A 24,628-nucleotide genomic window follows, 5' to 3' on the forward strand; every position below is an offset into this window, starting at 1 on the left:
AAGTACATGGAGTATTTAATGCAAAGAAGAAAATTAATCCGAACCATAAAGCTTAATACTGATAAAAGCTGATTCACAAATTTAAGTAACAGCTTGATTCGATAATCAAAAGTAACAACTTGATTTTCTATTTCTAGTGACAGCTTCAATAAATATTCCCTATTTTCTCGATTTATACTAATGATTCTAATAAATTTTCTTTAGCAAAAAATTGGCTGAATATTCTACAGTAACAGCTCGATTCAATAATTTTAAGTAACAACTTGATTCAATACCTACTACGTAACACCTGGCCCAGTATTTTCTAGTTGCAACTTTTTTCGAAACTCTGTAGTAAATATTTGATGAAATATTCCTCAACAACAGCTTGACTCAGTATTCTCAAGTAACAGCTAGATCCGATGTTCTTAAAACTCAATCGTTTATCGCTTAACAAAACATCCAGTCAATATCTTTACCTATAAACAAAAAATTCAAAATAGGAAAAATAAACATGTTTATATTATTTATCTCTCGATTAAAACAGGCGGTTTCTTCTATGTTTATTTCGCATTACAATATTTGAATACCCAAGACACAGTTTATGGATCATGTTAAAATGAGATCTCTGCGGCTATCAGATATGAAGAACTGATCTGACAGCCACCAGCGAGCCAACTGTATTTTTAAAAAGGTCCTTATCTAAGCAAATGTGTATGCTCATCTTGAAAAATAGGAGTTCTTTATTTGAAGTTTTTGCATTTTATAAGATAAAGAAGTAAAAAAATTCAGCAACCTCCTTCTTACGATGAAGGAGCATGCGCAATAATGATTTAGCTCGATGCTCATGACTTTGAAATACAAAGGTGGCTATAAAAGACTGTCACTGGTTTGTTTCCCAATGTAGGCAAACATTTAAACACCCAAAAGCAAAATATGGTTTTAGGATAAACACGATGACATTTACAGAAATTAACAAATACCATGGAGGCCAGAAAACGTTCGCGAGGCCAGAAACTGTGGGCGTGTCTCAGCAATGAGTTTAACCAAAGATTTAGTCATTTCAGAAAGAGGAATTTGTAATATTGAAAGGAAAAACTTTGTAAGACTGCGTATGCTAGCCATAGTGTGGTAAAAAAATTACGCCTACTTCTAAAAACATTTCAAGGTTGCCAAGCAGACTTGATTGGAGCAGGCAAAACATATTGAATAATGCAAAAAAGGGAATTAAAATATCAAATTTCTTACCCAGAACAGAAATCACTTACATGATTTCATCACAGCGTAGAGAGCATTAAAACACGCTTAAAATATCTATTTTTTCTGTTTGGTCGTTCGGAAATGATTTTATGGATCGCAAATTTGTTTTAGGAAAACACTTAACATGGATTTTTTTGTGGCAAATTTTCTCTACATGCATCTGCTTAACACCTTTTCGTTAAAAATTGAAGCAAAAATTGTTCTCTTCGAGCTTAATTTCTACTAACATTGATAAAAAAAATAAAAGCAAGAAATATTTTCAAGACAACAAAGTATAACCTAGATTGAAGCTAATGTAGCTTACAAAAGGAAAAGCAATAAAAAAAAATAAACTGCTGAAGTCTCGACAAGATACAAAATAATAAAATAATGTATCAAAGAATACATTCTATTCTTTTCGCCAGTACAATCTGATAATACATGCAAGTATAAATTCTAATAGCATTTTCATCAAATAATTCTGAATTCAAATAGACTTTCATGAATAAAATTAATTTCTTTTACAGTCAATTTTCTACCCAGAATGAAAGAATGGCTTTAAAGGTTATATGTCTGCACAAGTACCTTGCACCGAGAGAAGTGTAGCTTCTCTCAACGAATCAACATACAAAAAGCTTGGGCTAAGCCAATCAATGCACAGAACTTAATACGTATCAGCATTTTATCATGGAGCAGCAACCTATATTGCCTCACGGCATTTAGCTCTTTTACAATCAACGACCTTGCTTAGACTTTTTGAAATCTCAGTTCTTTGCTAAGTTTAGATGTAGTGTTACAATACAAACCGATTGTTTGGACTGCATCCCACTTCGATTTTAGTAGCTTATGATAAACACATTATTTCTAGGTTGTCAAAATATGGCTTCTCTAATCACGCTTTAGTGATCTTCAAAGCAAGCCTACTGTGAATCTTCGACTTAATGGCTCGGTTTTGAATGAAAATTTCCACTCGAAGGAGGGGTGTTGAATAAAAGGAATGCTTCAAAAGGGTGCCTTAATAAATTATTAAAACATAAAGGGTGCATCCAATAGTGTTCATTGTCGCTTACTAAAAATATGATTTTACAGAAGTTGCCAGGAATTTCGTAAATATAAGAAGAAAATGGAATGGCTAAACGTATCTCAACTGCGTGTGTTGTCAATATCCTGTGAGTAATGAGTCCTTCACTGTAGTTTCCTTTACTTCACTTTACTTCAATAATAAGCCCCCCTCCCCCTAAAATTTGGCTGTCTAACAGAGAGACGATAAAGACGGCCAAGGGCCTCTAGGAAAGGGTTTGTTTGGTAATTCAATGTGCCAACACTGTACAATGATACTTCCTTTGAAATGTTGTTGAGAGCAAGAAGTTGACTTGAAAAGGTTCAATGTTACAAGATTTTAATAGGGTAGAGAAATACTGCTATCTTTCATAAGTGATCGAATAGATGCTGATTAGTCTATCTAAGCACACAAAGACTGACATCCGCAGAAAATTTAAAAAGTTTTAAGAATCTATTAAAACAAAGAGAAGGACGGCATTGCAAATGTAGTGCCTGCCAGCTTCTGCCAGTAAACGCAAATTAATCTTTAACTTAGCATCTATAATTACTTCAATGTAATAAATGGTAGCTATGTTCGATTTTGATCGACATTGCATACATACGCATATATTGTTGGCTATTGTTTTTTAAAACGAATCAAAATAAATTTACAACAACAACATTCTTAGGATTGATTAATAAACTATTGAATCCTATAAAAATAAACTGATACTCGGAAAACTTGCATTGTTCATAGGAAATTTCTCAATCTCTCTTCATTAAATGCTATCCTCAATTGCTTTTCTTCTCAAAAGCCTAGATTGTTGGTTGGTATAAATTTTATGCTTTCGGTCAACATAATAACAAAAAAGTAAGAATGATATCATACAAATCTAATTAGATTAATTTCGATGCAAGGATGGCTCAGTTGTTAGAGGCGCTGACTACAGACCCAAGGGTCCGTGGTTTGAGTCCCTGGCATGACCAAATTTTCACCCAGAATGAGGAGAGTCGCCAGCTCTCTGTAATTCCAGGCATAGGAATCACGAGGTGTGGTCACATCGAGAGGAAGGACCAGGACACTGCTCGATAAGCATAAGCTTCTCAGTGTCCTAAAAACTACCTTCGGATGCTAGGTAGAAACAACTACAAATACATTGTTTCAGCTTGTATTTTAGATTTTACGGAGAAATGAAGTTTGAAAACTTGTAAGGGATTTGACAGCAAAAATCGTTCCGGGGGAAATTTTACCCCCCTAGTCGCCAATCACGGTCAAATCCCTTATAAAGTTTTTATCTTTATGTCGTCATAAAATCGATATCGTGAGCAATATGATAATGAAAACTTACAATTAGACTAAAATCATTGCTTTCAATCCGAATCTGAGGTCAAAAATTTTATACAAAAAAATTTTGAAGAATTTTTCAAAACGAGGCCGTAAGTCAAATTGGTGTATTGCCATTATTCCTAAATAAAAGAATCAAAAAAGTATTACCCCTCTTGAAGGGTAAGTCCTGTTTCGAACTTGATAAAATTGAAAATATTATTTTTCAAATGGATATCCAAAAGACGCGCTTTCTTTTCATGCAAGTGCCAAAATTCCTCTTTGTACGCATCGTCTTAAATCTGTGCAGCAACGGAATTCGTAAGGTATTTGAAAGAAACATTGGAAAAAAAGTTTGATATATGAAGATTTTTCAATGAAAATTAATGAAACAAATAGAAATAGAAATAGAAATTTTCTTGAAAAACTGTCAAAAAAGGCTATAAATACCTATCTACTTTGACATTATTTGATACATGCAAATCTTTTAGCAATGGTGCTAGGAAACATTTTGTACTGATGGCTAACAAAACGTAACAACCTTTCTTTCTACAGTTGCAAAAGATGTAATATTCATAACGTGTAAAGTAGCATATACATGTTGTTATTCAAACGTTACCAAAGTGTAACGTCATCAAATTGATATCTTTCAAAACTTCTTAGTTTTGACTACATAATTTTAGAGAAGATGCATAATCAGCTAGATATATTAAAATTGTACGAGATATGACCAATGAAAGATTTCAAGTTTGCTAACGGATAACTGTTATTATGGCCTGGTTGATGAGGTTGTGAACAGAGACAAAATTACAAAGGTTTGATGGGGGAAAAGCTTGTGCGTTTGTGGCCATATCTCAACCCACTTGTAACTCTTTCCATTTATTTTGCACATTTAGAGGTACTTCATAATGCTCTATGATCAAAATTGAAAAGTTCTGAAAAAAGATTTTTTGACGTCATCACTTCGATATTCTATTGTTTAATCTATTGTTATAAGCTTTGTCAAATTTGCTACAACAGTAGTTTGTACAACAAAAACCTATTATTCGACCAGTTATGTTCTTTGCATAAATCCCCCATTATAAAACGTGCTAGTAGATGCTGGTAGCTAACCAGCAAATCGGAGAGAACACTCGAGAGAAGAGGATTTAAAATTGTCTTAATCCCATTTTCATTCAACACATCCTATCGCCATAATTAGCATTATTGCAATAACGCTATTTGCTTCAAACTTGCACATAGTCGCTGAACTATTTAGCAGGAAAACTTTCAATATAAACTCAAATTCAGTTAGCTCGATCTTTTTTGCTTTTTAACATAATAGAAACACATCTGCGCTGACCGTCTTTATCGTATGCTTTTATTGATTCAAGACAGCGTAAATTAAGTCGATCGAATATGAGACAGGCTTTCTGATCCCTTTCGTCGCGCAGACCCGATTATGTTAATCGACAGACAAACGTGAATTAATTGATTTTCAATATGCATAAGCAACAGCGACGCCACAAAACTCTAAAAAGAGTCTTGTGCATAAGCTTTATATCTACTTATCGTTAATCTACGCTGAAAAATACTATTTCTTTTCAACTCGTTATTGAAATTTCTTCATTTTCTGAAGGTCCTTCTTAAGGCTTATCGCAACAAGAGAACATGAGGCTTAGCTAATCTTAGGATAGTTTTTCTACATAGTGTTGGCATATATCAGAATATTTTTCATGTAACCAAAATATTATAAAATTTGACTTAATAACAAAATTGAACATTTGTAGGCCTATAGAAGCTGTTTAGAAAATAGTGAATTCCTATTATATCAGGACTTAAAGTGACTAACGATTACCATCTTCTGTTGTATTAATAAGAATGTTGATGATTTTTTAGAAGAAAAAACAAAATGTAGGGGAGGAATGAAATTACAATCAAATATTGACTGAAAGCTTCAAGCACAGAAATTTTGCAAAATGATTAGAACAAAGTTCAAGTTAGCATGGTATGACTAGATTTAGACGACGACGGAAAAAGTCATTCTATACTTGTAACATTTAAATTCCCTTTATTTCAAAAAGTAAAGAATAATTTAGAAAAAATAAACGTGTTTTGCTACTTCGTTAATTTGAGATCCAGGGACGTTTCTTACACGTCACAACATCTATGGATTGGTCTTCAGTTTCTTTTTGGCTAACCTCCTAGAAACTTCCAAGTTGTCCTTTCGACGAAACTGAAAAGCTTAACTATTAAAATAAGAAATTTTCAAAAACTGCTTAAATAATAAACCTTTCACAAGAGATTATTCCTTTAAAGGGTAAAATTTTTAAAGGAAAACAGGCAACCCTCAACAGGAAAGTTCTAAGTAGTTTTAAAAAAAATTTTAGAAAGAAAATAACAAAAAGCATGCTTTAATTATCACATGTTGTAGCATAATTGTTTTTGCAATTTAACCTTCATCATTTAACAGAAATTTCACTTTATTCAAATTGAATATGCCTATATAGCAAAAAATATCCTTATAATTCACAGCTATTAGCAACAACTTTCCGTTATTTGAATTTTGCACCATCTTTTCATATCATTTGTCAACTAATTGCTCAAACGCATACGAATAATGAATTTCATCAATTATTTTTGAAATTTTCCCCTTTTATGAAAAACTATAATTACAAATCAAATACGCTAGTCCTACGAAAAGGTAAATAAAATAGTTTGCTGCAAGATACAAACGCAAGGTTATTTCATTTCAAGGTCAATGAGTTGCAGTCAAGACTGATTTAAACGGGGGTCGAGCTACAATCATGTTAATGAGACCCTATATAAGTTTTTTTAGCACATCTGTTTTTAATCTCTAGCAAAATGCATTGAATTGTTTCAATTTCATGGCTACCATGGAACGCTTTTTGCTTACCATCGTTGTTGGTATTCGATTCTAAATAATATCGTGAAGACCAAAAGCCTTTATTTTGCGACGGATTGCTCCATCTGTCTTAAATACACGGGCTTGGTTTTCTGTACAAGCAAATTGTTTTGAAACATACGCACAATCGGAGAAAATGTGATTAAAGCATAGCTTCGTTGGTTTACTAACGGGATTATCAAGACTGCAATTACAGATCACGACCCATATTTACAAATAAACAGGCTAATGAGTTTAGCAACATTAAGATACACTTCTTTTGAAATCATTTGCAAATTGACCTATTATGTAAACAATGGATTCTGATACAAGCTGTCGATCAAAATGTTGGTATTTGGTGATTCTGTTATTCTTCAAAAAGATAACTATGTTCAATGCCCATTTCGAGTCTCAGTTAAATCAAAATCTTCTGAAAGATTCTCATCACAATCTAAATTTAATACTTCAGCTTGGCAAAACATAGCCATTAACCGGTCATAGGTAACTGATCTAAGTATAGATGCGATGGTTTCTTGAACATGACTACCGCAAGAATCAATGATGGTTTCATTGCTGTTCTCGCTTATACTCTCGAAGTGATTTTATTTAATGTCAACATTCTATGGGGTCTTTCATTAAATCAGAACACCTCTGGAATGATCCATTTTACAACTAATGGCTCGGGGCTCAATATAAAAGTTGACAAACTCAAGTATACTTGACTTTAATGATAGTGTGTAGCCTTGTTTCTCGGCTATTGTTTGTTGAATTTCCAGGGTCCTCGAATCTACCAAGATGGAAAAACAAAGTAAAGGTGGCCATTATCAGGTAAAAATTCCGATATCAGGTACGAAATGCAAACTGACTAAGATAGAAGATGTATTCTTTGGCACACTGCTTTTCAAATTCATTTTGTGGGGCTTAAGAACATATTCAAAATAATTCATATCTCCGCTCTTAGCAAATAAAATATTAGGTAGCTATGGCGTAGCAAAAATATCATTTGATCGAAGTTCCTGCTATTTAAAGAAAGTTCACCTATCCTAGTAGTCTATCAGTAACATTCAACTCCCATTATGGGATCAGTAATTGACCTTAAGTATTTGAAGTTGATTTTAGGCAGGTGAATGACAGACAGTTTTAAAAGATGAATTTATAATCTCATATAGTTGAAAAACATCATATTGAAAGTGAAAGGGAAACAAAGAAGGAAAGACAGCCGAGCAAATAAGATGTTGAAAAAATTTCTTGTATGGTCTTTGGTTGAAAATATTAGCTAGATCAATCTTGAAACAATTAAATTTCCAAAATCTTAAAAGGAAATTGTTGTTAACAAAAAAGATCAACTCGCCTCAAAACAGTTAGACATAACTGACTTAAAAGATAGGAATTTTATGGATTTTGAGAAGCTAGAAGTAGATATTTTTGTCCCATAGTCTGCTACTTTAAACCTTTATTTTATTTAAATCACGAAAGAAGGGTATCCCTAACTGAAAGATCTGCAAAAATTTCTTGTGAAACGTTAAGAATTGTAAAATTGGAGCCATGCGTGAAGATATTAGCTGGTAAATAAGGATGTTCAAACATTGCTAGGGCTCTGTTAGGACTGACCAGCATGAGACTAAGTCTTGAGTGACGCGTGAATTGTTATTTCATTGTATTTTATGGTAATTCTCACAAGTTGTGTGAAGCTTTGACCGTGTCAATTATCTGTCTCTTTCCATGTTAGCTTGGTACAGTAAATCTTGGAAAAAGAGCAAACTTGTCAAAGAGCATCAGAGAAATCTCTAAGCAACGACACAGAAAAAAACAATATTTCACTATTTTCGTAAATGTCAGGTTATTGTACCGATTAATTGCAGACTAATTGCCCTAATGACCTCCAGATATCCTGTCATTGGTGCTATTGCAACAAAAAATATCTGACGAATTCAAAAGCAATTTGGCTCAGGTGCGAGGATGGCTCAGTTGTTAGAGGCGCTGACTACAGACCCAAGGGTCCGTGGTTCGAGTCCCTGGCATGACCAAACTTTTAACCAGGGTGAGGAGAGTCGCCAGCTCTCTGTAATTCCAGGCGTAGGAATCACGAGGTGTGGTCACATCGAGAGGAAGGACCAGGACACTGCTTAATAAGCATAACTTCTCAGTGTCCTAAAACTATCTTCGGATGCTAGGTAGCAACAAATACAAAAAACAATACAACTTTGCGAGAAACAAGAATTTCACTATGATAAACGTTTCAGAGAACTTAACTTCTAAGCCAATAGAAAGCCGTAGTTAGCTTCATATTCGCAAAAATCACGAGTCAAGGTCATGACAAAGGCACCAAGAGAGAAATGGAACTATTGACATTTAAGACAAGATGTTACTCAAATTAGCGATGACTGCTAGGCAAGCAAAAAGTATAAAAAATCTTTGATGAAGGTCAAATATACCTCCCTTTTGAAAAATGCAATGATTTCGAAAAGCTGGTTTTACTAAATGTTGGATTCTTACTCTAAAGAAATGGCGGGCAATAGAAAAAAGACTGAATGACCGCAAGAAGACAGAAGAACAGGAAATGTCGAGGTATTGTAACAAAGCAATGCCAACTTGATACTCACAACAGGAAGCCTCTAAAAATCGCAACACCAGTGCGCAATTAGATCGAAGCGAGAGATTTAAAACCGAAGATCGAGAAAATTGCGGCGTTTCTAGTTTTTCATAAATAGCCAGTAAGAAAATTAGTCCTTTTCTTGTATTCGGGCAATATGACCAATTTACGAAATTATTTCTCTAGCCCGCCGGCTTTGTGATCATTAAGTTGACAAAAATCGGTTGCCTGTATCTCTACGGATCTTAACCCTTATTGTGCGAGTCGCAAGCTGATTGCTCAAATCGTCACTACAGTAAATTATCCATGTGCGTTCCGTTGCCAGGACTAACCCACAGCCACATCTATATTTGCGTCGGCATCCTCGAATTGATTAAGCCTCCAATCCAGATTAAGGATGTGTCGTTTATAGACCCTTTGATAAAGATCTCCGACATAAAAAAGTCCCTGTCTTCAAACCTTAAACTCACTTTTCTTTTGTTCACTCAATATCTTATCATGTATCGCGCTCTTCAGACAGACAAGAGTCACTTACATCGCTCATTGTGGGAACGAATTCATTCCATGACGCATGACTCAATTCTGTAGGCAATAAAATTAGCTACTTTTTTATTGAAGTCTCAGGTGGGAAATGAAAAATTTTCTTTATTGCTTCAAGATTGAAAAACAACTTGGTAAAAAGAGTGTGAGAGGGGTGAATCTTGCAAAGTAAGATTGGTAAATCTAGAAATTATTCTAGCTGTTAACAGTGCAGGAGCAATAGAAAATGAGAATGCAAATAAAGAATCAGAACATATAAGAGATTTGTTTGAACTGTGCAATGGGCGAAAAATAAAGAAAGAAAAGGTTACTTCTACATACAGCTTCTTTGCAGTTTGGCTTAGAATTGCTACTTCAATTGCTACTATAATCCTAAGAACAAGAAAAGAATACGAGAGACTTTTCTTCACGTGGGTTGACTTTTCAACTTCCAATAATTTAGAACCTCAAATCTCTGTTTCAAATACTTTTAGGCAGTGGTGTAGTGATATCATAAAAACAAGGGAGGGGGGGGGGGGGCTATTGCCCATTATGTTGCTAAAAACAAAAGCAAAATTAGAAATTGGTTATATTTTTGGCATTAACAGGGTTGCTTGGTCGCCCTGGCACCCCTAGCATAACCCCCTTGCCTTGAGCTGTTTTGCAGAGAATGAGTTGGTTGCAATTGCTGTGTCAGTTACTTGGATTACCTTGGATACCTTCAACTCTAAGAATAATTTATTTTCAATATTATAGTTCAAATCTCTTTATGGTAGAGCAAAAGGGAGGCATCAAAATATATAATTGTAAAACTAAGAATATAAAAAGAAGAAAAATCAATAGGATTGAGGAACAACAAAGAACTTGATCACTTTGAATAGTTTGTTACAAAAATACTTTTATTAAAGACAGAAAAACTTTTAAAAGAATAAATGGAATTCGATAGTGGTATGATTAAGACTATAGAAAGGAAATTAACAGAAATTTTGTTTGTATAAGTAAATGAGCAATGGTAAACGTAATGGATAAAATAGCAGTGACACAAACAAGACAAATTTTTCTCAGATATTGCCTAGTTTATTCGTACCGGCCAGATAGAGGTACATTGAATAACATTCGCCGTATGCAGAAAATAATTATGCAGAAAATAATTATGCAGAAAATAATTATGCAGAAAAAAGAAAATATTCACTTTAAAACAAAGCTATTTTAGTCAATTTCCAAACCATTTACATCTAGTTCATGAACATATTTTCAGAGATGCGAGCTAGAAAACTTCCGAAAACCCATCCAGTGATGGAAGATATTCAGAGTATATTGTTTGTGAGCTTATTGAAAAATATCAGCTGTACTCAAATCTGATTCACATACGGCTGAATACTTTTCCATTGAGACAGAAATATAAAGTCCCTTATCTGAAATACAAGCAAAGATAATATCACAGTCGCTATATTTCAAATGATGTTAGGCCTACATATCGCTGCCATTTGAGCTTTAGCTGTTTGTTTACTTTGTTCCTGCCATGTCACGTTGCATTAATTCTCATTTACATAAAGACCTCCCAGCGGTCGTTAGTTTTCTGGTTAAGACTTGAAAGGCAGAGACTTTCAATTTCCACCACGGTAGCGAATACTTCTAACAAATTGAGGACTGATAATCGGTCTTTTCAAGGGCAGCGGGACTAACCAAATTGACCGTTACATTATACATAACATTGTGCAGGGAAATTACTTGTTTAATCGGTTCTTTGTCGCTCAATTTCCGTCATCGGTACCTTCTTTTAAAATATAAAAAAAAACCACGCAATGCATGTTTTTTAAAGTTTATCTGCATTTCGGCGTTAAGGCCATACAGCAACCAAGCTAATACGGTTGACCACAAGATCGTGTCGTTTTATTGATCGTCATCGTCATTTCAGGAACAAAAAGCGCCCGAAAGTGTTTGTTCAACATGGATGAGAGGGCAGCAGCTACTATAAACAACAAACATTAAAGTAACCCATTTACATTTAATGAGACAATTTAATGTAATTAAATTGCATTATCAAAGGCTTTCAGTCAAAAAGGAAAGTTCTGAGATTTTCTTGAAATTTGCTGTCAGCTCGCAAGAAAATCACAACTAGGGCAACCTGAATGCAATTTTTACTAAGAAATGCTTGATATTTGATTCGCGCTTTTACGCTTTGAAGAAATACTTGATATTTGGTCCATAATAAAAGTAATAGACAGTGCTGACCAATGAACAAGCGCACATCCAGAGCCAAATGACGTCATAATTTTTATTCTTGGATTACCTTTATTCCTTGGCAAAATATTATAAATCCTTTTCAACAACAATTATTCATTGGCCTCCTCTCTACTGCAGACGAAGAAAAGTCAAGTTTCGAGTCTCATTTCATCACGAAAAATTCAATATTTGAAACATACAAAAAAATCGAATAGGTAGAGATAAATAGAGAATAGTAGACGGGAGCTATAAAGAGCCGAGATAAGTAAAGAAAGATATGAAATCTAGAAATGTCACAAAGAGAGATACACGGGAACAAAAGAAAATCAAAATATTCATCACAGAGATAATGGGCACCTGTCGACAATCCGATAAAGCAAACAAAAAGTGAAACTTTGAATTTGGAAAAAATTATGCAAAATCTCAAAATATTTATTTGCATTTGCGCATGTTGGATTGAATTTTCATCTTTATCATCAATTTTACTAATTAATGTTTTATCTATAAACCAGGCATCAACATATCTCCAACTAATAACTTTATTTTAAGCAAATTCTTCCCTGAACGGTCATGTCAATGTGTTTTCAAGACGTTTGTTTCTTATTAGCAGGAAAACATATCTCATCTGTTTCCAAAATATAACAATTTAGATTTTAGTTATATAATAACAAATTTTGCATTTAGAAAATAAGAAAAGATAAAATTTTTCAACGTTATGATTCTTGACAGATAGAAGTACAAAAGGTGAGTCATTCGTTGATACAGGCTATTAGCAAGACATTTTGTCATCAATGTACCTTTGAAAAACAAATGGATACCTAGCCACATTATCACCACCTTAAGCGTATTTTCAAACAAAGTCATCAATTTACAAACAATCTTTTGGTGGTATAAAATTTAGAAATGACTTTGAAGAAAGCAAACATTTGAGCATACTGAAAGTTTAAGTAGACTCCTATGTTTGCTTTTTTCAAAGCCATCATCAATGTACATTAGCTAAGCACCGAGAATCTTTCAAAACTTGAAAGAACAAGATTGAACATTTTAAGGCAGTAGATAAAGGAGATAAGTCATTTCTCAACATTGGTGTGGTTTCGTCTTTTCTAAATACGATATGCCATATTGAACTCTTAATGAACACTAGAAATTAGGTCCGGTATGAAAATATTCATTAAAATGCATAAAACGCAAACAAAACATTTTTCTCTTTCTGACAAATGTAAACCTTCTTTGATGAACTTGTAAAGGTGCATAATGATTGGAAACCCTTCCCTTAATTTGTAAACTAGAGAAAGGTATTCTGAGCAATATTCTGGCTGAAAATTTATGTTACATATGTTTAGCTACAACTGAATTTACATGCACTCTCAGTTTTCAATTACCAAAGAAAAACCAGCGCGCGACTTTCCCACTACACAATCTTAAGAAACGCCTTCTTTTATGAAATTTTTTGAAGATGGCAAGGAAAGGATTAATGCAGAAGAACCTTTGAATTGAAGAAAAGAAAGAAAATTAATCATAGAAGCTCGTGACAGAATATTCGAGGTTCTGTTACTATAGAAACTCAGCTGGATTCGAAAAATTTGATTTCTGCAAGACTTTAAGATGAATAATAACAGTTAAAAACAGAGCTCATTTGGAGAATAAGGACAGAAATGCACGCTGCGGGCGTCCGTTATCTTGTAAATGTGAATGTTTACATAAGTGGCAGAATTTTCAATAGATGTCGGCCTGTCAATGCAAGCTGTGAAGGAGAATACAAAGTCAAGAACTCAAATTTTTAAATGTCGTAAGGCATTTGACTATCACGAGTTTTCAGAATGTTTAACTGAGAAATACTGCTATGACATCCATTGCTTTGTAAAAACAATAAAAAGCCATTGATGATGATATAAATGACCAGTTTCAATACAGTCTTTCTGTAATCAATAAAATCATACATAAACATGATGACAGTCTTTCTTTCGGTTTGTCAATACAAATTATAATATCGTACCATTCCAGACGATAAGGCCCACTGCTCTCTGCCATACAGCGTCAATTGCGCGTGCACAAACAATTGGCCGTCGTTTCACTTAATACTATTGCAAAAATCTACTCATTTTTCAATCGTAAAGACACCGACCTCAGTCAAAGAAACTCGCAGAGCAGATTTTGATTAACGGATGCAATATACAGTAAAATTTAGGCACATTCTTATTCAAAGAATTAATACATACATCTTCCTAGCTAACTCTGAAAAACTGTGCCATAGAAAATTACGAAAAATTTTCAAAGAAATAAAGAATTAAACTTTTCATAACAAAGTGAAAACTCAATCGACGCTGAAAGAGACATATTGCTGCGCAAATAACCTTGATTTGCTAATGAATTTCAAATTTTTAGGTAAGATGACTTGTGTAACCTTACAGTGAATATCATGTTCCTAGTTTTGTATTGTCGAAGATTTATCATTAAGCAAGATGCGTATAAATCAAAACCTTGACGTTATGTGTAAATTTGGAGTTGTTTAAAAAAGTCAAATTCAAGCAAAAGTTGAAACGACACGAAACTATTTGTGAACTCGATTGCTTGTTTTTTAATAAACTTCAAAATACTAACAAAAATTATTGGGTTTGAATCACAAAACATTTTATTGACGTAAATGCTCCAAATTCTACGTTTAAACTACTTCAAGGTGTGACTAGGCTCTGTGTCTAATAAAATTTGAATTTCAAAACATTTATATAGTAATTATTTGTGTGTTTCTGTTTTATTTAAAAAAAATTTAAAAAATCTTTTAAACAGGAAACATTTATGTAGGTTTCTACCAAGAGGAAATAAAACATTCATGTGGTCAATATAGACAGCAATCTATTAGAAAGTAGTTATAAAATCTACAAAAACGTTAAGATGCAAAATATGACGGTTTAATGATCTTGGGAGCCCTTAACAAATTAATAAGCACTAAAACTTAATTGCACCTATATCGAACCAGCGAAATCTGTCCATCATCAAGAAAGATGCTTTTAGCGAGAGGTGGTCTAGAGCCTTGTGCATTTAGCACTTTTAGAGAGTCAAAAGGGAATTAGCAGAGAATCATATTATGGAAGATAACTGTATCTTAAACAGCACTCCAAGGCTTAAAAAGTGTTCAATTACAAATAAAACAACCATGTCAGCAAATAAACTATTTGGCAAAAAAGAAAAATATGACGAATGCCTCTTGATTATCAAAGTGAAAAACAGATGACTGCCTCCTTTTGATGTCACATAATCGAAGCCGAGGCTTGTTTAGATATCCTCAGTCCAGTTTCGTTTCTCAGCATATTTTAACTTCATACGATCAGTTTAATCTTCCGAAGAGTCCCGAATTTTGTTTAATCAAATAAATGATAAAAATATTGGATAAATATTTTTGTCACTTATTGTTTAGGATTTGTTTGGGCATCATTTTACATTTGAAAAACCGTTATGGAAATATGTTTCTTTGATGATATTTCTTGTTCTCAATTGATGCTATTAATAAAATTGCGCATGCAAATAAATTAAGCTGCCATAATTATATGGGAAACTGACACGACTTCTTCTAGATAAAATCAGTGTTTGACGCCATCTTTCTTATTCAGCAATGGCAAACTACTCCATGAAATGGGCGCATTAGTTTTTTCCTTTACTTCGAGAAAATTATATCACCGTCAACAACGACATTATCGTGCAATTTTGCTATAATTGGTTGGTAATCATCTCATAACACTTTAGGCTAAACTCGTAATATCACTATATAATTGTGATTTTTCTTAATTGCACTGTTCTGACGTTATGATAAATTTTTTTTACTGGGCGTTCTAAGCTAGAAAACTAAGTAACATTTAAATTGCATGTGCCAGGAAGTGAACTTACCCTATGCCATGCTTAGAACATCACTAGATCAATCATGTCCAATACGGTGAAAACCCTCTTAAAGATCCTGCTTAATCATTTTACACTTTGCAAAATCTTCTTTCAATAGGGCGCAATTTTCAAATAATTTCAATTTCGAAGTTCAAGAATAATTAACATAGAAGCGTGGATAGCAACAAAAATATATTCTTGTTTGGAATATCAGAAACAAAACTTCAGTATGAAACTAAAGCATATGAAATATAAAATTTTGAAAAGCAGAGAATCTTCAGTTTTAGTACCAACTCTAGGACGATACTATAAAACACTAAAAAAGATCAATGTAAACCATTTCTTCTTATAGGAATTCTTTTATATATTTTTCTTTAAACAATCGGATAGCAGAAAGATTTTCCACGTGCTACAGAAAGATCAGCGAAACATTTTTGACGAAGAAAGATTTAGTCAAGATTTACTTAAAAATATACACTTTTTCCATCCTCTTAAACTAAAATGAAAAATGAAACTTTAATAGCCCATATAAATAGCGTTTTTGATTATAATCAGCAATATCTACTAAGTTTTATTTGTGATCGAGATTTGATAGAGGATCATTTGACCAAATCAATTACCAAGATACCAATTTCAAAAGTGTGTGGACCAAACTCACTTCTCAAATTTAAAACAGTTGATATTGAAATGTTGTAGTACACTTTTCTTGTTTTAATGCACGTTATATCGGTAGAAAGGCACTAGAATCAATATCAGGTTTATAAAGCAAGCAAGAGTTTATCCGCTTTGCCAGACGTAGTATACTGAAAACCTTCTGTTTTATGAATACATCTAATAATCCGAGTCACATTATAAATGTTAAGAACATATCTTAATGTAATTTCATTGATTTTTGAGGCGCTAAAACGTCAATCATAATGTAATCATCGACATAAACCAATTATTATTTCACCGAAAATGGACGCTTCAAGGCCAATAAGCTTATAGCATTTCTTTTGCATTTTCATTAAGCGTTATCGGGTCCAATAAAACCTATGTCGTTTATAATCGACTTTTGCTAATAAAACTACAGTCCACTTTGAACATAGAAACGATGCGATAAAAAGTTGAACGAATTTCACAAAAATGTGTATCACCACCATGCAAATGACATCTACGCCTGTCGTATGGCAGATAAGCCAAATTAAAACGTGCTTTGGGAGTCAGGTGAACCATGTTTAATAAATTTTGAAAGGCGTACTAAAATTCTGCAAAACAACATGACCAAAGGAACGGAAAAATGACATGTCTTTGACTGGCATCAAACCAATTCGAGGACATCCATCATTATTGAGCATAAATTAAAAATTTGCAAAGGTTTTAGACGTGACCCCCTGAAAGATTTGAATTTTCTACTTTTGCTGGCATCACTAGGGCCCAGAGCTGGAGACATTAGGGATATAGCCGTTTAAAATTTTTACCGTTCATAGATCTTGCCTTCGTCGAACGATTCCGTATGAGTTTGTTTTCGTTCTTTAAATGAAATTTCGTTCTGCTGACATTTTGAAACCTAGACAGCACTTAGATAGACAAACAAGCACTTTTTAAATTGATAGAAAAGCTTCGATAACGGTAAAAAAAATCTGATAACTGATGGATATCAAATGTTTGTAAATCGACAAGCAAGGTAATAAAAAACACTATATACGTTGTCTAAAAACTTTGCGAAAGGGTACCCTTGTCAATCAGTCTCTGAATCTTTAGTAGACACATAAGACTACTATATCTTAAAAACCCTTGTTGCATTTATATTCTCGGCGCCGCTCAGTCGATAATGTATCTACTTGCAACGTATAAGATAACAGCTGCTTATCCATTTTCACTAACAAATTTTAGATCTTTGAGAAATTTTTAATTCTTAAGAGTTCCGCTATTTAGTACAAAATTATAGTTATATGCTGTTTTCTCAAAACAACATAAGGTTAATTAGATCTTTGGCAAAACATCTAAATTTAGTACATAACTATCCGGAAGAAAATTCAAATATGGAACATAAGTTCAGCTGAAGACCTAATTAGAAAAAAAGGGATTTAGTAAAAAGTAGACGTCCAAAGAGAAGATGAGATATTTGCCGTATGCGAGCCTACTTCTGCTCTAATATGACATTTGTGTATTGTTGCTATTCGTAGTGGAATAAATGATTGACTGGTCGTGACACGACAGTCAGCCAAAGACAGAACTCACAAATATCTTGGATATGACAAACACTCGACATTTAAAGCAAGAACATGCCTTCTTAGGTGCATTCAATTGTTTTATTGCCTTATTTTCACAGGGTAGTACACAGTAATTTGCATATACTGCAGCAAAATGGTTTTTTTGGAACCAGAAATGGAAAAAGCAGCGATGTTAATTCGACTCAATTAGTTGACCATATATGAAAGATCGACTCTGTGTAACAGTGAAAAATTACAAGTGTCTTCTAGAATATAAACCTTAAGAGTTAGGTATGCAACAATGTCTTGTTGCATTTCGCAGTTAGGATTGATATTGCAGTCTTGAACTGTGGCCAGCGGGTGACTAGGTTTAACACAAAACTGTTCTGAAAAGAATCGCCTCGTCGCAAGTGTTTCTTAGATGTAAAAAACACATTTCATTCCATTGACATAATAAGATAAATTATTGGTCTCCTGTGATACAAAAGTTTCCATAGTGCTTGTAAGAAATTTCTTTTGCTTGCTAGCCTCACATCTGGTCATAGAAAAGTAACAAAGGTGATATACGAAGGGCGTTCTTATCTCGCATTGATTTAATCAAATTTTTACACAATGACGCACCAACTTTTCCCAACATGTGGCTAGGTATGGCTAGGTTTTGTCATTGTTCAAACACTCACATTTTGCACAATAGTCCACAAAACACTTCTATTAAAAGTAAAAAATTTCCTATTACGTAAGGAAATTAAAAATTGTCATTCTTGAAAGAGTTGAATACAGAAGCTGCTACGACATGCAGACAGACATGTCAGGCGAGAAACGAAAACAAATTCAGTGAAAGTGACGTTTCAGTAAATGAAATACTCAAACTATGTTTGTTTGGATATTTCATGTAAACATTGTCTCACTGTAACTAGTATTAGAATTTGATTACTTTGGACAGTCTCTGCTCAAAATGATGTGAGAAAAACGCGTATTCTGAAGAAATGCCATATAATCGTACTTAGCGTGAAACCCATAGTTGCAACTTAGAACCGTCATGTTCTCAACCTCAAAGTGTGAATAAGGCATACATAAAATACATATACCTCGTGTACATTTTTCGCGGCCTTAAGATGTTTTCTGTTAAATGTTGTCTGTAACATATATTACATCTAATGCTTCTGGCTATGAATAAGACAAGTATTTAAACGCTTCTAAGTCAGGAGAATTTGTTTGATACCAGTCAAGTGTTAGAATAATACACGTTTAGAAATTTGGCTGAGAGTTTATGAAGATTTTTGTGCGAAGTTTGATGTTCGATGAACATTGAAAATTTATAATTTTAACAGTATTTTCATATGACACAACTACCAATGCAGATCTATGTTCTTAATAAAATCATTTTACAATATACTAACAACAAATTCCTAGTGGCAAAGACAATCTAATTAAATCATCTTTTTCTGAACAATATTTTCTATACTCCAAGTTTTTTTTGTAATATAGTTCTTGCTTGTGCTGGAAATCAATTTGACCATTCAAACAGAAATTACTTTCATTATATCCGTTCTCAAAGTAAGTATCTAGTCTGCATTTCAAAAATTTTTCTGATGAAATCAAATGAAACGTTCTGTCTGTTTTCGTGCCATCATAGAAAATGGTGACCTAAATAGTTTTTTGAGTACCTGCCCTAATTTGGGGTCAAAATAAGACACGCTTATCTTTTGTAGTTGATATTTGGCTATACAATCTCAAAGGTTTACAGATTTTCGTCAATTAAATATAAGACTAAAGCTTAAAATTAAAATAACAAATACAGTTACTTATAACAGAATCGTGAAAACATCGTTTTTTAACAAAAGTGCCATGGCGTAGTTTTCCAAACAGCATGTTCCGAACATCTAGAAGTGCATAAGGCCCGCGGGTTTTCTTTCCATTGTGTTCAAACCAGGGTTATCTATGAAGCAAATGGCCTCCATGTGACCGAGTAGAATAGTGACATTGTCTCCCAAGCCCTGCGTCTCCGCCGGTGCAAATGTGATTTGAAACCAACCGTTAGGTCACAATTAGCAATTGGCAACTCTACGCTGGTTAATTTTATTCAATTATAAAATATTGTTGATAGAATACTTTATTTTCTTTTTCTGCCAAAACAATAAAATTACGGGGAAAACTAACAAAACAGTGTGTAAAATAGCTCAAGGTGTGCTAGGCCAGGTGCAAAAGCTTGCCTTTCCCTTGGATATGAGCGTAAGAGATTTATCACAAGACCAAATATCAAGGCTGGGAAAAATACAATGGTAGCTACAATGCATTTTGATTTGTTTCCCCTCTCTATTTTTGACATAGAAGTCAAAATAAAATGCTAATGAAATATTTCACAGCATCTCGAGCACGCCTGTTTTTTCAGCAATAATTTCAAGTTTTTATATAGTACGAAAAAGTCGAAACATATCATGCTGAAGTACCTTTCTTCCGACATTCTTCAGATTACTTTCGGTCGATAACCGACGTTTTCAATCTTCATGCCATCTTCAAATCTATATCTGTTTAGGAATTATAGAATTCGTTGCTTTCGAAATGAAATGGAATTGTTCCAGTCATCATCACCATAAAAAGAGATTGTTTTACAAAATTTGTTTTGTAAATAAGAATGATCGATAAATTCAGGAACGGATTGTATCAGAGTGTTTACCTAAGTTATCAGGAAGATTAGCAATGTTGACAAAATAATTCATCGTCCTCACGTTATTTCAAAATTTATGACAACTACCAAACAAATTATGAATACGATATCTTCAGGATAACTCGGTGATTTGTAACTTTTTGTCTAAATTGTAAAGTTAGTAAAAAGCGTTAACTGTTTGTTTTTTAAAAAAAACACTCTTGAAAATTCAATGAAAGATGATAAAGAAATGATTTGTTATCAACAACGTGGCAAAAACTATGCAAAGGCCAATTCAGTAGCGGCGCCACGAGGGGAGGAAGGACTGGGGGGACACGTCGCCCCATTTATTGGCAGGATTAATTTTTATTTCGTCTAAATTCGATGAGAAAGCGTTGGGGGAGTAGAAATGTTTCGACAAAGTACTTTTTGTGTTGTGATTCTATGATTTTTAAGCTCTCGGGGCGGAGGAGGCGGGGGCACCGAGCCTGTTCTCAGTCCAATGATTTCGAAACTGCCTTTATGCAACCAAAAGTTAGTAATTGGTAATTTGTCCCCCCCTCCCTTCCCCAGAGACAAGTGGCTAGCACCTCCACAGGGCTAACTGATTGATGATGCAGATCCTAGTACTAACGGTAGCGACACCCTTTTCATTTTGACATATGTAAATGGTTAGTTGCTTTTCGTCTTCCACTATAAGAAAACACTTAAAACATTGGCTTAAAAAAGATGATAGATAAACAGATCGAATTTTCATTGCTCTGCAACGATCTTAAAGATTGGAAGAGCCAAAGATGTCTGTTGGACGTATTTTTACTGTTTATTGTTGCCAAGCATCGTAGCGGTGAGATAGCCAAAACGCCGCCCTCTAAAGGTGATAGATAAGAACGTGCGTCTATAATTTATTGACAAATCCAGCATTGTCATCTGGAGCATAGTCGATAACGGGCAGTATTCTTAAAGATTGTTCTTAAAAAGACGCAGTGGAAAGCTTTGATAGGTCGGAAGGGAATGGATAAAATTATGAATCAATGCTTTCTATTTGTTTTCAAAAGACACGATAACGCCATGCTTACAGAACTGAAAACATGATTGCCATAAAATTTCCTAGTGAGAAAGGATTGAAAGTAGAGAAGGATTTGATGCTAGAACAAATAGGTTGTTCAACCAGCCGTAGCCTGAAATAGTTGTGCATCCAGATGTTCAGTAATAATAGTCTAGAAAGCAAATTGATATAAATGTAGCAAGCTCGTGTTGGGAGGGTGCTTAAATCTATCTTATAAGATTTGATTGATTAGCCCTGCTTACACTACAACTTTTAACCTGGGTTGAGCCTGGGTTAATGTTAACCTGGGTTAGAAATTTTGTAGTGTAAACGCAGCTAACCTGGGTTGAACCTGGGTTAAGCAAACCCTACTCTGGAAATGCAGTTTAAAATCTTCGAAATGCAGTTTAAACGCAAACCTGGGTTGAACCCAGGTTAACGATCTAATTCGCGCATGCGCCTTTTGAGCCATGAAAGGCGCCAAACACAAAGTCAAAATAAATTCTTTTTGGGACGCTCGTGCAAAAAGGTCTTCCAACTTAAAGCAGCATATCTCGAAAATGAATGAAACAAGGACTGAAAGAGGTAGACTATGGGGCGACGATGAAGTCATGTCGTTAATTGAAATGTGAGCGGACGAAGACATCATGCAACAGCTAGATTCGTGTACAAGAAAGCGTCCTTCACAACGAAGCGCACGCGTGACGAATCTAACCTGGGCTCAACCCGACTTTGCGTTTACACTATACTTTGTTGCAAATGTAGTGTAAACAAAAGTGGGTTCTACCTGGGTTCAACCAAGGTTAGCGTTAACCCAGGTTAAAAGTTGTAGTGTAAACAGGGCTATTGACTATAGGGAAGATTTGATATCTGAGGGTTGTGGGTTTGGACTCGGCGGTTGAGTGCGGACTAAAACTATCAATTCAATTTTTTTTAAATTTTCATCGTATGACTGACATCAATGTAATTTTTAATAACTTTGAAGTATCTAAGCAGCATTTTCTTCATATTAAGAATTTTTGCCTTTAACTATGAAATTAAACTTTTAGTATACAGTTTTTTGGGATATGTTTTAGTTAAATATATTTTAATTCAAAGAGAATGCATTTTAGGACGAGTTTTATATCTAGAATAGTATTAACAACATATGACGTGTAGGGTGCAAAAATAGTTTGGATAATACCATCTTTGAGGGTAATTCTGTGGCTCAAAATATTAAAACGACATTTGATATTAGTAAAATATGTCATCAATATGGAAGATCGGTAAGCATGATTGGGGTTATGGCAATATCTAATCATACTTTTAGATGCTGGAAACCCTTGAAGAAAAGAAAGTAATTTTCCATACATTCAATAACAATATTGGCTGTAGGTCAATAAAACAACCGTTTCCTATGATGAATAGCCGTTAAATGCAATGAATACATTTACAAACGATACCGCTTAAACATTCATTTTTCTAAAATTCAGTGTGCGTTAGAAAAACCTCTTTGGCTTAAGCTCATCAAAAAATTATACTGTGAATATTTTCAACGCCGAACAAAGCTCTCCAAATGTCTTTCGCCATACATTGTGAATGCAGATGGAGATGCCATTGTTAAAAAACCTCTGAATCGTTAAACGACATAAAGTAAATTAGGCCTTGCAAAAACCCTTCTATAGAACTGGCCACCTGTTAGTTATTCTTGTTATGTTTTGAATTTGTTCTGTAAAAAACGAAAACAGCTTCACAAAGGAACACAGTGTCCAGAGAACTCGATATAAGGATTATTCACAATCTTATTGTAGACATACTTTCTCAGACCTAGTACATTGAAAATACCACATGCAATCCCCCACTAATTACTACAATATTTAGAATGAAACAGTACAAAATACGTATTTAATTATTCTTGCGCTAATATTGAGCGTGAAAATGTATCCAAGTTGAGGGATTCTTCTGGACAAAATAGTGCTCTATGGAATGGAGTAAAAAAAAATTCGATTAGTTGTTGCGATAACTATCTTATGATAACCTAAATCGATGATTGTAAAGTATCTTATGACAACCTAAATAAATAAATAAATAAATAAACAAGGCGATGTGACGTGTTTTAAGATGGTGACGTAGGCAACAAAGAAAAAATGTGTACGTCTAATAGTTAGCCTTAAAGGCGTGAAGCTCTCAAATAAATATTATAATGTACATGTAAATCTTTCAAGTTATGTTGCTCACATTATTCAAATCGAAGGCATCTCTTCCGCCTTATCTTGGTACGTTTCGGTATAAGCTCTTATGCTTTTAATCTGATTAAGCTACGAGTCATATTGCAGTGAAAGTGTTACTTGAGAATGTAATAACACTTCTTGTTTCTTTTTCAACCCTGCTGTCATTAAGAGCATAGAAAGCAGGGCCAGTAAAGTTTTCAAGACATAATTAATACGCTGTATCTAAAAGCTGCCAAGGAAGACCTAGTGATAACATCATATGTCTGTATGGTTGTAATATTGATGGTTTAATAGTGACTGAGCAAGACCGAGTGATAATATCATATGTCTGCATGGATGTAATATTGATAGTTCAAAAGTGGTATCAAATACCCAGTTTTTTTGTAGAAACTAACCACCGTAATGGGAATTCTACAAAACATCTTTGCACGTGCAACTCGATTTACAAAGCTCCGGCAAATCGATCGAAGAACATTGCTACTTGTAATGAAACACTTAAGTTTCATTCACTAATACCGATATTTGAAATGGAACTTGATAATTACTTGCCCAAATGAAAATTGCAGCGTTTCCTTTGTGCATTCAGGGGTTTTACTGGCTCTATATTTCACCCTTATTGTTAAAACTGTTAATTGAATTTGCATGTCAAGAGGTTCTTATTTACGTCCTTTAAGATTTAAATGATTTTACATAAAAAGTTCTGAGAATATTTATATTTATTTCATAATATTTATATATGAATATTTATTTCATTTGCCAATCAAGGAGCTCCTCTTTTCAATTCAATTTTTGTAATGATTTTCCAATGAAAGGGTGGTAAAAATTTTCATAAAACCAATTTTAACGTAAGTAT

The 24,628-nt window shown here is 33.9% G+C and overlaps 1 protein-coding gene across 5 annotated transcripts in view; it reads right to left on the bottom strand.

The window, feature by feature from the left end:
• Positions 1–24,628, bottom strand: part of LOC135687950 (uncharacterized) — a 106,614-nt gene that overhangs the window by 21,210 nt on the left and 60,776 nt on the right. The window contains exon 5 of one of the 5 annotated variants that reach the window (XR_016144957.1): positions 473–23,523. The exons of the other annotated variants lie outside the window; for them this stretch is intronic. The gene's annotated coding sequence lies outside the window, so the exon portion shown is untranslated. Of the gene's footprint in view, positions 1–472; positions 23,524–24,628 lie in introns of those variants that run through there. 5 annotated transcript variants of the gene reach the window in all.

Source organism: Rhopilema esculentum, chromosome 19 (genome assembly GCF_057945365.1).
Source record: "Rhopilema esculentum isolate cy_ngs chromosome 19, ASM5794536v1, whole genome shotgun sequence".
NCBI lineage: Eukaryota > Metazoa > Cnidaria > Scyphozoa > Rhizostomeae > Rhizostomatidae > Rhopilema > Rhopilema esculentum.